The 13,151-nt window shown below is 40.2% G+C and overlaps 1 protein-coding gene and 1 pseudogene across 21 annotated transcripts in view; one reads left to right on the forward strand and one right to left on the reverse strand.

Moving 5' to 3' along the window:
* Window positions 1-13,151, forward strand: part of Pum1 (pumilio RNA binding family member 1) — a 112,885-nt gene that overhangs the window by 8,026 nt on the left and 91,708 nt on the right. The window lies entirely within an intron of this gene.
* Window positions 1,591-10,212, reverse strand: LOC109681725 (small ribosomal subunit protein eS10-like; annotated as a pseudogene).

Below are 13,151 nucleotides of genomic sequence, written 5' to 3' on the forward strand. Positions count from 1 at the left end.
CTTTTTTGAGAGACAAGAAACTGAAGCTACTTATAGGGTAGAACCTGGTTTTGATCTTTTTTTAAAATTTTTTTTGGTGGTACTGGGGTTTGAACTGAGGACCTCATGCTTGAGCCACGCCCCTGTGGCTTTTATTTTGGTCTCTTGGTTTTGAAATAAGTCTTTTAGGTACCAGTATGCATGTTCTAGATACACTTTTACCTTTCTAGGCTTGACAAACCAGACAGAAGGGAGCTGTTGCAACAAAGTAGCAACTTCTAAGATTATAAGCTTGATAAGGAGATAAGTACAAGTAATGTTGAGTTTTCTCCCATAAAGACAGAAGTCTGCCTTTTCAATGAGCAGTAAGGCTGTAGTGCATTTTGTTTCCTTTCTGTTTCCAGAAGTGTTCTAAGTGGTAATGTCCCTGTAGAGATGGAATGACTTAATACAAAGTGACCTTATTGCCAGCATGCCCCACCACACTCTTGGTACTCCTTTCTGCTGTGGCTGACTTCCTCAGCCTGTTTCCTTCCTTTCTCCCTCCCTTCCCTCCATTCCTTTGCTGGAGATCAAATCCAGGGTCCTCATGCGTGTTAGACAAGCAGTCTGCCTCCTCCCTCCCTTGCTGCTTCCCCATGGAACACAGTTTAAGATCAAATTCATAGAATCCTTTAACCAGTAAACTGGCAAAAGACAGAATGTCACAATCTGTGATACCAGCCAATAGTATCGAAAGGCAGGAAACTATTGCATCAGGTCCTTTATTTCTGATAAGTTATGCATTTGTTTATTTATTAATTGTTTTGGTGTGGTACTGGGGTTTGAAACCAGGACCTCATGCTTCCTAGGAAAGTGCTTTACCACTTGATACAAGGCTGCAGCCCTTTTTTCTTTTAGTTACCCTTCATGGTAGGATCTTAATGTTTTTTGCCCTGCACTGGCCTCAGACTGTGATTTCCCTACCTATGACTTCCCACGTAGATAGCTGGGATCACAGATATGAACCACCATGTCTGGTTTATTGATTGAGTTGGGGTTTCACTAACTTTTTGCCTAGGCTAGCCTTGAAGTGTGATTCTCTAGATAGCTCCCTACCAAGTAGCTGGAGTTCCTGGGATTATAGATGTGAGCTACTGTGCCCAGCTATACTTTTGTTAAGTGTTGTTTTTATTTTTTGGTGCTGGGGACCAAACTCAGGGCCTTGAACTTGCCAAGCAAGCACTTTTCCACTGAGCTAAATCCCCAACCCTTCTTTTTAACCTTTTGAAGTAGGATTTTCCAGCCTGTCATATCAGATCATGTTTTTATTTTTTAGGGGGTTGAGGGTATGGTAGTGATGTTTGAACTCAGGGCTTTATACTTGCTAGGCAAGCACTTTGCCACTTGATCCATGCCAACCTGCAAATCTTCTTAGTTGCTGAGTTTTTCCCTCTTTTGCTTTTTATTTTACTTATTTTTTTCCCAGTACTGGCGTTTGAACTGTGGTTTAAATTCAGGGCTTCATGCTTACAGGGCATTACTTACAAGGCTTAGTGCTTGAGCTGCACTTTCTGCACTTTTTTCTCCCTGGCTACAAGTTAATTCAACACAAAAGAATCCCCTCTAATTTTATTGAGGTGGTTGACCACATCCATGACCAAATCTGCCTCTAAACTGAAATTCAGTTGCTGACCCAGCCCCAGCCTCAGCTTTCATGTCAGCACCAGGGGCATAGCACTCTGTATGTGTCTCTGTTGGCTTCACCTCTTGTGATTTTGCTGGTGTCTGTCTTGGGATGGCTGTGGGGCAGGATGGCAGGTGGGAGGCACCATGGAGATACTGGATACCCTCCTTAGTAAGGTACTAGTAAAAATGTCTCTAGGCAGATTGTTGCTTCATGTAGTCTTGAGACTTGAGAGACTGCATTGGCCATGCTTGTCTGCCAGCTCTGGGTGCTTGGGCTTGTGGACATCCTTCTTGGCTATCATCACTCCCTCCTTGAAAAGGAGTTCGTAAATGCTAATCTGGTTTTTCTTGGGTAGAACATCGTGGCGGCTTCAGGGGCCGAGGCTGAGGCTGGAAAGCCACCTTCTGCACTTTGAATTAATTTTATTTTGAGACCGGCTTTCACTGTGCTGCCCAGGCTGACTTCAAACTCATTCAAGACCTTCCTGCCTCAGCCTCTGAAGGAGCTGGGATTACAAGTGTGCCATACTGCACTTAGCTTTTTCTTCTTTCAATAGTGAGGTCTTATGCTGTTCTTAAGTATGTATTTGGATTGATATTTTTGAATGTTTATTTTCTTTTATGAAACTTGACAGATAATTAGCATGTCATCTTTTAAATAAAAGTTTAAAACATTAAGAGTTTGAGCCAGGCACCAGTGTCTCATTGTAATCCTAGCTCCTTGAGAGGCTGAGATCAGAACTGTAGTTTGAGGTCAGCCATGGTAAGTTTGCAAGACCTCCATCTCCAAAGTATCCAGAGCAAAATGGACTTAAATGTATGGCTCAAGTGGTAGAGTGCCTGCTTTGCAAATGTGAAGCTCTGAGTTCAAGCCCTAGTCCCACAAAAAAAAAAAAAAATAGTTTGAGAACTTGTGTTGAGGTAAGGTCCAGTACATTAAAAGTCTTGCAAGCTGAGATATCTGAAATGAGATGAAATTTAGAAGTCATAAATTAAAACATATTAATTTATATATTAACTAATATTTAAATTAAATATATTAATGGTTTGTTCATATGCTTATTTTATTAATTTTTATCATTACTTTCTGATTTTTTTTTTGAGACAGGGTCTCATTGTATAGCCCAGGTTGGCCTCAAACTTGAGAGCCTCCTGCCTCTCTCTGCCTCCCAGGTGCCATGTAATATGTTATATTATTATTTTTGAGACAGGGTCTTGCTATGTAGCTCAGGCTGGCCTCAAACTTGCAATACTCCTGCACCAGGTACAACAGGTGTCCCCATGCCTGACTTAATTTGGGATTACAGCAGGTGCTACCATGCCTGTTTTTTACAGTTTTCTATCTTTTTTTTTTCTACTTTAAGAATATACCAAGTAAGTGTGGGCATGCATGTCTGTAATCCCAGCACCTGGGAGGTGGGCAGGAGTATTGGAAGTTTGAGGCCAGCCTGGGCTACATAGCCAGAAACTGTCTAAAAAAAAAAAAATATAACATATTGCATATACTTTGTTCCTTTATATAAAACGACTATGTTTGGTATAATTATAAACTTCATAGCCCCCATTTTGAGCCAAATTGTGAGGAATTTCAGGGGAAAGTGGACTTGTTTTGGAGGGAAGTCTAAAATTATACCTGCAGTGAGTAATTAAGAAGCTATGTGGGCTGGGAATAGGTGGCTCACATCTGTGATCCTTGCTGTTGAGCAGGAGAGGTCAAGAGGCTTGGTTTGGAGCCAGCCCCAGGCAAATAGCTCTCAAGACCCTATACAAAAATAGGGCTGTCTGGAGAGAGTGAAGTGGAAGAGCACCTGTCTTGCAAGTATGAGGCCCTGAGTTCAAATCCCATACTGCCAAAAAAAAAATAGATGTGGATCATAATGCTAAAAAATACATCTCACTTAAATGAGCTGTGTATCTTAAAATTTGTTTATTTACTGTCATGGGTAAGACTTTATCTGAATAGCATTGAAAATTTCATCATGCAAAACTGAAGGTCAAGTTTTTAACTTGTGATTGTTTTATTCTCTTATTGTGAAATCTGTTTTCTCTGTAAACTGCTGTGAGATAAAATGGGTGATGAAATAGGGGAAAATTTTAAGGTCCTTTGGTGGAACTGTGGCTCCTATTACATTATAAGTAACAGAGGTAGGGAGAAGCTCTGGGTTGGGGCAGCTCCATAGAGCTTACTCATTTTTGCTTGCAGTCTTTGACACTAGGGTCTGTCAGTATCCAACTTAGGTTGACAACCTAGGAGATAATTGTAGATAGCTAGGCAAAATTTAGTGAACAGAGTATTCTCTTTGACTGTAGTTCTGCTTCTTTTTCTTTCACATGGTGCTGCCTTCTTGCAGGGATATGCTGATACCTGCCTTTCTTACTTCAGTGCTGAGTTAATCCATGTCTTTCTGAGTAGATTGTTTAGGTGACTCAGCATGTGGGTCAGTAGCATTTAGTTACATGCATTAAAACAAAGTTAATCCACCTTTCATATTTTGTTTTCTCTTATATCTGCGCTCTTTATATCTTGAGTTCACAAGATTTAACATGCACACAGTCAAAAGAATCAGCAGCGGCCTCACTTTGACTATAACCTCAATAATTATCTCATTCCAGCTGGAGGTGTAGCTCAGGGGCCCTGAGTTTAATCCCCAGCACCAAAACAAACAAACAAACAAAAAGAAAACAAAAAAAGCCCAAAAGAAAGTGTTCAGTCAGATGCCCCTTGCTAACACTTTATGGAACTTGAGCGTGTGCCTCCTAGGTGACTGATAATTTGATTTGTTTCAAAGGTTTTTTGGTGTGGAATTAGGGATAGAAAAGAGTTATAGGTGATAGTGATATATCACAATGGGAGAACAAGGATATATTAGGAAAATAAAGTGGGGTCAATTAAGAATTCAGAAATACGACCAGAATGGAGGTTATGCAATTTGCTCTGAGCATCAAGCCCTCTTGTGGCAAAAGAAAAGAAGTCGGGGAATTCTTAGAAAAACAGCAGTTAGGAAGAGTTATGTTTTAAATTTCAATGATGGATGATGTGGTTGAAGTGCCTTGCAACTAAAGTAGTAGGATATTACTCCTTTTCCTTGCATTTTTTTTTCTTTTTTCTTTTTTTGTGGTATTAGGGTTTGAACTTGGGGCTTTGTGCTTTCTAGACAGGTACTCCTTTGCTTGAGCCACACCTCATTCCTTTTTTTTTTTTTTTTTGTGTAATCCTAATTTTTTTTTTAATCCTACCTTTCTGTAAAAAGTTGCAGAAGAGATATATCTTTTGTGTATATGTACATTTTTTTCTCAGGCAACAATGTTTGCTGAATGCTTTCTACAGACTGAGTACAGAATTAAGCTTTGGATATTGTGGAGAGCTTGTCCAGACACTCACTTCTGTGAAATGACTTGTACACTCAGTATACACTCAAGAACTAGGATTAACAGCACAGCACTAAGAGAGTAGTGAATATCAAGGATGGACAGGGAGGTCATAGTTTTGTTTTTTATTTGAAGGGTTTCTTTTCTTTTTTTTTTTTCCAGTACTGAGGTTTGAACTCAGGGCCTATACCTTGAGCCACTCCACCAGCCCTTTTTTGTGATTTTTTTTTTTTTTTTTTTTTGAGATAGGTTCTTGTAAACTATCTTGCCTGGGCTGGCTTTGAACTGGGATCCGCCTGATCTCTGCCTCCTGAGTATCTAACAGGCATGAGCCACTGGCACCCAGCTTATTAGAGTGATTTTTATCCTCTCTGTATTTTACTTTCACTTTCTTTATCTTCTGAATACAGTAAGGAGCCATAAGGCAACTATGAATGTGTGTAGCTGTGGACTGCACTGGCTACCTAGACACTGTGCTCCCTGCTAGGAATGTTGTGAGGAGTGGTGAAAAGATTGGCAGTAGGTTAAGTGAGTTTAGCCTTTTTTCCGTGTGTGTGTGTGTGTGTGTGTTTGGTTTTTTTTGAGACAGAGTCTTGCTGTGTAGCCCATGCTGGCCTCAGTAGTGACCCACTTCCTTAGCTTTCTGAAGTGCTGGGATTACAGGTGTGTGTGAGGGAGTATATGTGTGCCTGGTGCTTGCAAAGCAAATCTTGTGCACTGAGCTAGTCCCAGCCCTGAATTACTTTTCATAGTATTTCTATGAGTCTCATCAGGAAAACTGTTTTAGGTTTGTGGAAATAGGGACCTAATTTAAGTAACAGGTTTATTGATGTGCAGTTTACTCATTTAAAGTATATGATTCAGTAGGTTTCAGTCCATTTGTGCAATTGTTCACTTACCATCACAATAAATTTTAGAACATCTTTATCATTCCCCATCAACAGGCAAGCAGTCTATTTCTCTATGGACTTGCCTGTTCTGGACATTTCATATAAATAGTCACATATGGGTTATGGCCCTTTGTAACGGCCTTTTTTCACTTCGCTTACTGTTTCAAAGCTTTATCCAGAGTTAGTAGTAAATATGTGAGGTCCTGGGTTGGAACCCTACTACGGCCAAAAAAAAAAAAAAGCGCATCCATGTTATATGTATTAGTACTTCATTTCTTTTTTATTTCTGAATAGTATTCCATTGCATAAATCTGTGAAAAAAAATATGTGTGTTTATTTATTTATTTATTTTTGGTGGGACTGGATTCTGAACTCAGGGCTTTGTACTTTGCAAAGTAGGTGCTTTACCTACCACTTGAGACTCCATTTTGCTCTGTAGTTATTTTGGAGACGGGGTCTTGAGAACTATTTGCCCAGGCTGGCTTCAAACCTCAATCCTCCTGATCTCAGCCTCCCAAGTAGCTAGGATTACAGGCGTGAGCTACTGGTGCCTGGTACTGTGAACATTTGTGTACAGATGTGTGTGTGTGACCATATCCTTTCATTTCTCTTGGTTACTTAAAATTTTTTGTTTATTATTTTTAGAACCCTGTTCATGCTAGAAAAATAAGCTACCATTGAGCTATATACCCCCAGGCCAAGTTAAAGAGTGCATAGATCTTTTAAGAAAACATACTAAAATGACAGATGGCAGAAATTTTACTGCTACCAGTGCTCTTTTTTTTTCTTTTTCTTTTATTTATATGTGCATACGTTTGGTTCATTTCTCCCCCCTTCCCCCCCCCGCCCCCTCCCTTACCTCCCTCACCTCCCCCCTCCCCTCCTGTTCCCTTGCTACTAGGCAGAAACTATTTTGCCCTTATCTCTAATTTTGTTGAAGAGAGAGTATAAGCAATAATAGGAAGGAACAAGGGTTTTTGCTAGTTGAGATAAGCCTAGCTATACAGGGAGTTGACTTGCATTGATTTCCTGTGCATGTGTGTTACCTTCTAGGTTAATTCTTCTTGAACTAACCTTTTCTCTGGTTCCTGGTCCTCTTCTCCTCTGTCTCTTTAAAGTATCTGCATTAGTTTCTCTGCCTTGAGGGCAACAATTGCTATCTAGTTTTTTGGGTGTCTCCTAGTGCTCTTTAATAGTGTGTGTGTATGTGTGTGTGTGTGTGTGTGAAGCTGGACTGTGGTGACTGACTCTACAGGAGGCTGAGATTAGGAGGATCAAGGATCAAGGCTGACCTGGGCAAGTAGGTTTTGAGACTCCTATCTCCAAAATAACCAGACTGGAGGTGTGGGTCAAAACATAGAGTGCCTCCTTTGCAAGTCCACCTCCGCACCCCCACACACACTAAAGGAGGGTGTGGAAAGATTTGCTTAGGTATAGCTTTGCAGTATGGATTTGGAATTTTTCCAATTGAGCTACAAGTTTAACTGGGGCTAATGGTAACTTTTCTCTCTGAAGAAAGTATTTGCAGGCTGGCGGTGTAAATAAAATTGGTTACAACTTTGGGAAGAGGAATGCTTAAACTTTAGAGACTAGATCTTTTCAGGGAGCTGCTAACTCTTTAGATGCCATGAATATATAGTCAGTCGATAATGATAATGACAAGTAATTGCTCGCTCTCTTTTTTTTTGCTGGTACATTGGTGTGTTCTCAGGGCCTCATGCTCACTAGGCAGGTGCTCAACTATTTGAGCCATACCTCCAGCCCTTTTGCTCTGGTTATTTTTATTTTTTTGGTGGTACTAGAGTTTGAACTCACGCTTGCTAGGGAGGCACTCTCACATGTCACTCCGCCAGCCCCTGAGATGAGGTCTTGTGAACTGTTTGCCTGATTGACTTTGAACTGCCATCCCTCCTGATCTCTGTCTCCTCAGTAACTAGGATTACAGGTGTGAGCCACCGGTGCCCAGCATTGCTCTGGTTATTTTTGAGGTAGGGTCTGGATGTTTGCCTGGGCTTGCTTGGAGTAAGATCCTCCTATTTTATACTTCCTGCCATAGGTGGGATGACAGGTGCACACTATCAGGCTCAGCGTTCTCCGATGAGATGAGATCTTGTGAGTTTTTTTGCCTGGACTGGCCTAGACCTATGATTCTCCTGATCTTAGCCTCTCATGTAGCTGGAATGACAGGTCCACACTAGTGTGCCCAGCTATTGGTTTAGGTTGAGTCTTGTGAACTTTTTTTGCCTGGGCTGATCTCAAACTGCTCCCAGTCTTAGCTTCCAAGTAGCTAAGATTGCCACTGCACCAAACTTTTTTTTTTTTTTGTGGGGGGAGGGTGTTTGAAACAGTCTCACTATGTTGCCTGGGCTGGCCTTGAACTCTCATCCTCCTGCCTTAACCGCCAGTGCTTGAATTACAGGCATGCACAACCACCCACATCCAGCTTAATTTTACTCTATTAAGGAAGGTTCCCTGAGGACTTTAATGAGAGAACAATTTGCTAATTCTACTTACTGTATGTATTTAAAAGTATCAAACCTCCTATTAATTATAAAAAAGTTTTTTAATTTGTTAAGAGTTTATTGATTCAAATTGTTCTCTTTTTCTCCCCAATTATCCCAAATTAGGGAGATGCTATTATGGATCAGAAGCCTTGTAAAAAAATAAGCTAGACTTGATGGCTCAACCTGTAATCCCAGCTACACTGGAGGCAGAGATCTGGAGGATTGGGTTTGAGGCCAGCCTTGGTAAAATGTTAGCCAGATGCCATTTCAATTAGTAAGCTGGCCATGGTGGCTCATGCCTGTGTTCCCAGCTCAATAGATAGGAGGATGGAGGTTTGAGGCTGACCTAGGGCAAGAAATAGGAGCTCTTAACCTGGAAAATGACCAAAGCAAAAAAGGATGGGAGGTGTGCCTCAAGCGATAGAGTGCCTGCCTAGGAAGTGCATGGCCCTGAGTTCAAACCTTAGTGTCACACACACACACACACACACACACACACACACACACACACACGGCAAAAATATCCTTTTTTTCTTTTTTAAGTGGTACTGGGGTTTGAACTCAGGGCCTCATGCTTGCTAGGCAGGCACTCTACCATTTGAGCCACTTCCCCAGCCCAAGGCAAAAAATAATATGTTCTTCTTTTGTGAAGAAACTTAGTATCACAAAGGGAGGAAAAATTACAAGGAGAGTTTCAAAATGAGAATTACAGTGAGTCTATAGGAGATGAGGGCTGAGGTGGGGATGTTCCAAAAAAAAAAAAAAAATCATGAGAGTGTTACCAGATATAGTTCCTTCATTTGTGGAAAGTAGGTTTTATAGTCTATGTATTCATTTAAGAATGTGGTCTATGAGCCAGGTGCCGGTGTCTCACACCTGTAATTCTAGCTACTCAGGAGGCTGAGATCAGGAGGATCATGGGTCAAAGCCAGGCTGGGCAAATAGTTCACGAGACGCTATCTCAAAAAAAATCCATTACAGAAAAGGGGTGGTGGAGTGGCTTAAGATGTAGGCCCTGAGTTCAAGTCCAAATACCACAAAAAAAAAAAGAATTTGGCATATGTATTAAAGACTAGGAGAAAAAACCCCACAAAATAGTGTTATATTTGTATAGGTGAGAAGATTCTAGGTAATCGTGTCCATTTTGTGTATTTCAAATTTCAAATGGTTAAAGTAGAGAAAAATACTGTTTTAGTATTAGGAGCTTGGTCTGTCATGTTGGATGAAAGTATATGGTAATACATTTCCAGTGAAATTTTGGAGTTGGAGAAGACCTTTAGTATTTTGGAGTTGGAGAAGACCTTTTAGTATTAGGAGCTTGGTCTGTCATGTTGGATGAAAGTATATGGTAATACATTTCCAGTGAAATTTTGGAGTTGGAGAAGACCTTGAAATTCATTCAACTTTTTTTTCCTAATGCAGCAATCTTTGTTTGGATTAAGAAAATGTTTTTATGAATTGAGCTTAGATGCTGGGATAAACTGAGTGTATTCAGTGAGATCTATGGGTAAATTTTTTGTAGTGTTACTGTGTGCTGCTTTTCTGTATGCAGAAGTAATAACCGCACATACTCATAAGCTTTGCTGGAACTGTTCTAGTCTTCTTACATGATTTAAACCACTAAGATTTTTCATGAACTTTTTGGGTAGTACTGAGGTTTGAACTCAGGGCCTTGTGCTGGCTAGGTAAGTACTAGAGTCATACCTCTGGTTCCACTCTTCCTCAACCTCCTGCTTGGTGCTAGGGATTGAACCTAGAGCTTCAAGCATGGTAGGTAAGTGCTCTACTACTGAGCCCTCCATGTAGGTTTTTATCATTCCTGTGTTCTGGATGAGGATGATGAGGTATCATGTAGTAAGCTCTCGTGGATGATATATGTTGAATGTGACTAACTCTTTCTACTAGAGACCTACTATTTCTTGTGGAACAGTCAAGTTTCTATAAAGCACACATCTACGCACATCACGCATTTTAAAGCTCTGCTTGCTGTTTGTACATTTGTAATCTAGGGACAGCAGTAAGAACACATTTTTTATATAGGATCCCAGTACTTGGTATTTAATAGGTGCTCAGTGATATTGTTTAAAACTGAACTCATTAGTTTCCTTAATTTTCTATATTCTATTTCTGTGAATGTCATCTTGTGGTTTTTTTTTTTTTTTTTTTTTTTTGGCTGTACTGGGGTTTGAACTCAGAACCTTCCACTTGCTAGGCGGTGCTCTACCACTTGAGCTACTTTGCTAGCCATGTTTTTTGTGTTGGGAATTTTGATATGGGTTCTCGAGAACTGTTTGCCCAGGCTGGCTTTCAACTGTTACCCTTCTGATCTCTGCCTCTTCTCTAGCTAGGATTACAGGCATGATCCACCGTGGCTCTACTGTGGATGGCATCTTCATTACAAGCATACTAGGAGCTACCGTAGATTCCTGCCTCCTGCAACAGTTCTAAGGTTATACCCTAACCCTCTCCTGCTTTATTGGATAGGCTAATACTTCTTGCCTGGACATTTACAGTGATCTTCTGTTTTTCCAAATCTCTTATGTTGCCAAAGAGAATTTTTTCCTTTCCTTTGGGAGTATATGGGGTTTGAACTCTGAGTCTCATGCTTACTAGGCAGGTGTTCTCCCACTTGACCCATACCCTCATGAACTATTTATCTCGGCTGGCTTTGCACTGTGATCCTCCTGATCTCTGCCTCCTGAGTAGCTAGGATTATAGGTGTGAGCCACTGGCACCAGACCAAATAGTTTTCTTTTCCTTTTTTTTTTTGCAGTACTGAGGTTTGAATTTGGGGCCTCTCTCTTGATGTGCATGTGCTTTACCACTTGGGCCACTCTGCCAGCCTCAAATAGTTTTCTGAAGGCACAATCTGCTATGTCTCATGCTTGCCTTTTTTTTTTTTTTTTTTTTTAAATTCTTTGAGACAGGATCTCTAAGCATCCCCTGCTGGAACTCACTATGTAGTCCAGGCTGGCCTTGTTAACCTCCTACCTCTGCCTCCCTGGTGTTGGGTTTACAGGCATGTGCCACCATGCTCAGCTGAATTTCTGTCTCTGTCTCCGTCTGTCTGTCTCTCTTTCCTTCTGCTTTTCTCTTTGCTTTTAGGATAACTTCCAACTCTTTCTCATGGCCCAGCTTATCTCTCCAGTTTTCTTTACCAGCACTCCAGCAGTCCTGAAAGTATTATGAAATACTTTCATAATACTTCATATGTAATATGTAATATGAAAGTATTATGAAAACACATGAAATAAATAGCACAGTTGATGCTATTTATTGTTCTGATGGTCCTGGGGTTTGAACTTGGTGCCTTGCGCTTGCTATCCAGGTGTTTCACCAGTTGACCCATACCCCAGCCCTATTTTTATTTTATTTTTGGTGCTATTTTTATTTATGTAGTTGTCTTTCTTGGAGACCCATTCCTTCTTTACTAACCTAGCTGTGTCCTTATCTTTCAAACTTCAGTTAAAGTATCTTCATTTCTGGTAAACATTCCCCTTAACTCCCTCTTTTCTCCAAGGTTGTATGTTCTCTTTTGGTGCCACTGTGAGACTTGGTACACATCTTACTCTGAAACATCAGTAACTGTATTAACAGAGTTGAATATTTACCTTTCCCCTATTGTGGCCTAGCAATCTGGTTCAATAAACAGATTGTTGGGCTTAAGTCCAGACCTGCTGAATCAAAATCTCCAGTGATGAGTCACAGTTCATGCATTGTTTTTTAAAGCACTCCCTGGTGATCATGTGCACATTAGTTAAGAACCAAAATTATCTTTTGCCTTTTATTTCCATCACCTGGCAAATATACCTCATAAGAGATGAATGAGTACATTATGTTATCAGGGCATATTGAAGAGATGTATTGAGTGGAGTGTTTTATTTTGAACATACCAAGATGTCATTTTGAATTGATAAAGGAATAAGGCGTAACAGTAGAGTCTTGAAGATAAGAAGTCAGGAAGCATTCATTGAATGGCTGTATTAAAGAACTTTTAAGGAGTTCTATCAGCTCTGATTTGGTGCTTATACTTACTTATTTTACTTATTTGAATTTCTTGAACAATATCATAGATACAGAAAGAGAAAGGGCCAGAGGAACAAGGCTTCTTTCCTTAATTTTTTTTTTTTTTTTTGGCGATACTGGGTTTTAACTCAGGGCCTCATGCTTGCTAGGTAGGTACTCTACCACTGCAGCCACACCTCCAGCCCAGTTTCTTTAATTTGTGAAGTATTAAAGCTTGTTTCTATATCTGGTTATATCACACATTGGGAAACAGTGCCATGCTGTCTGAACCTAATACTTTTTAAAAGTTATTTTCTGTTCTCAGAAGTGAATATTCTTTGCTAGGATATCTAAAGAAAATAGTAACCCTATGATGACAGAATAATAGTTGTAATTTCCCCCTTTATTGTTTCCCATTGGAAATATTTTATTTTAAATTTTATTTCATGCTGGGGATCAAGCCCATGACCTCATGAATGCTGGAGGCAAGTACTCTTATCACTGAGCTACATCCCTGTCCCCATTTGAAAGTTTTTTTTTTTTTTTTTTAAAGACAGGGTTTCTTTGTAGCTTTAGGTTGTCCTGGAACTTGTGATTCTCTGGCCTCAGCCTCCTAAGTGCTAGGATTATAGGCATGTACCTCTATACCCTGCTTCATTTGAAGCTTTTTAAAGAGATAGATTTTGGGTTTAAAGTTTTTTTTTTTTTTCTTCTGGTACTGAGGTTTTGAACTCCA

Source organism: Castor canadensis, chromosome 7, assembly GCF_047511655.1.
Source record: "Castor canadensis chromosome 7, mCasCan1.hap1v2, whole genome shotgun sequence".
Lineage (NCBI taxonomy): Eukaryota > Metazoa > Chordata > Mammalia > Rodentia > Castoridae > Castor > Castor canadensis.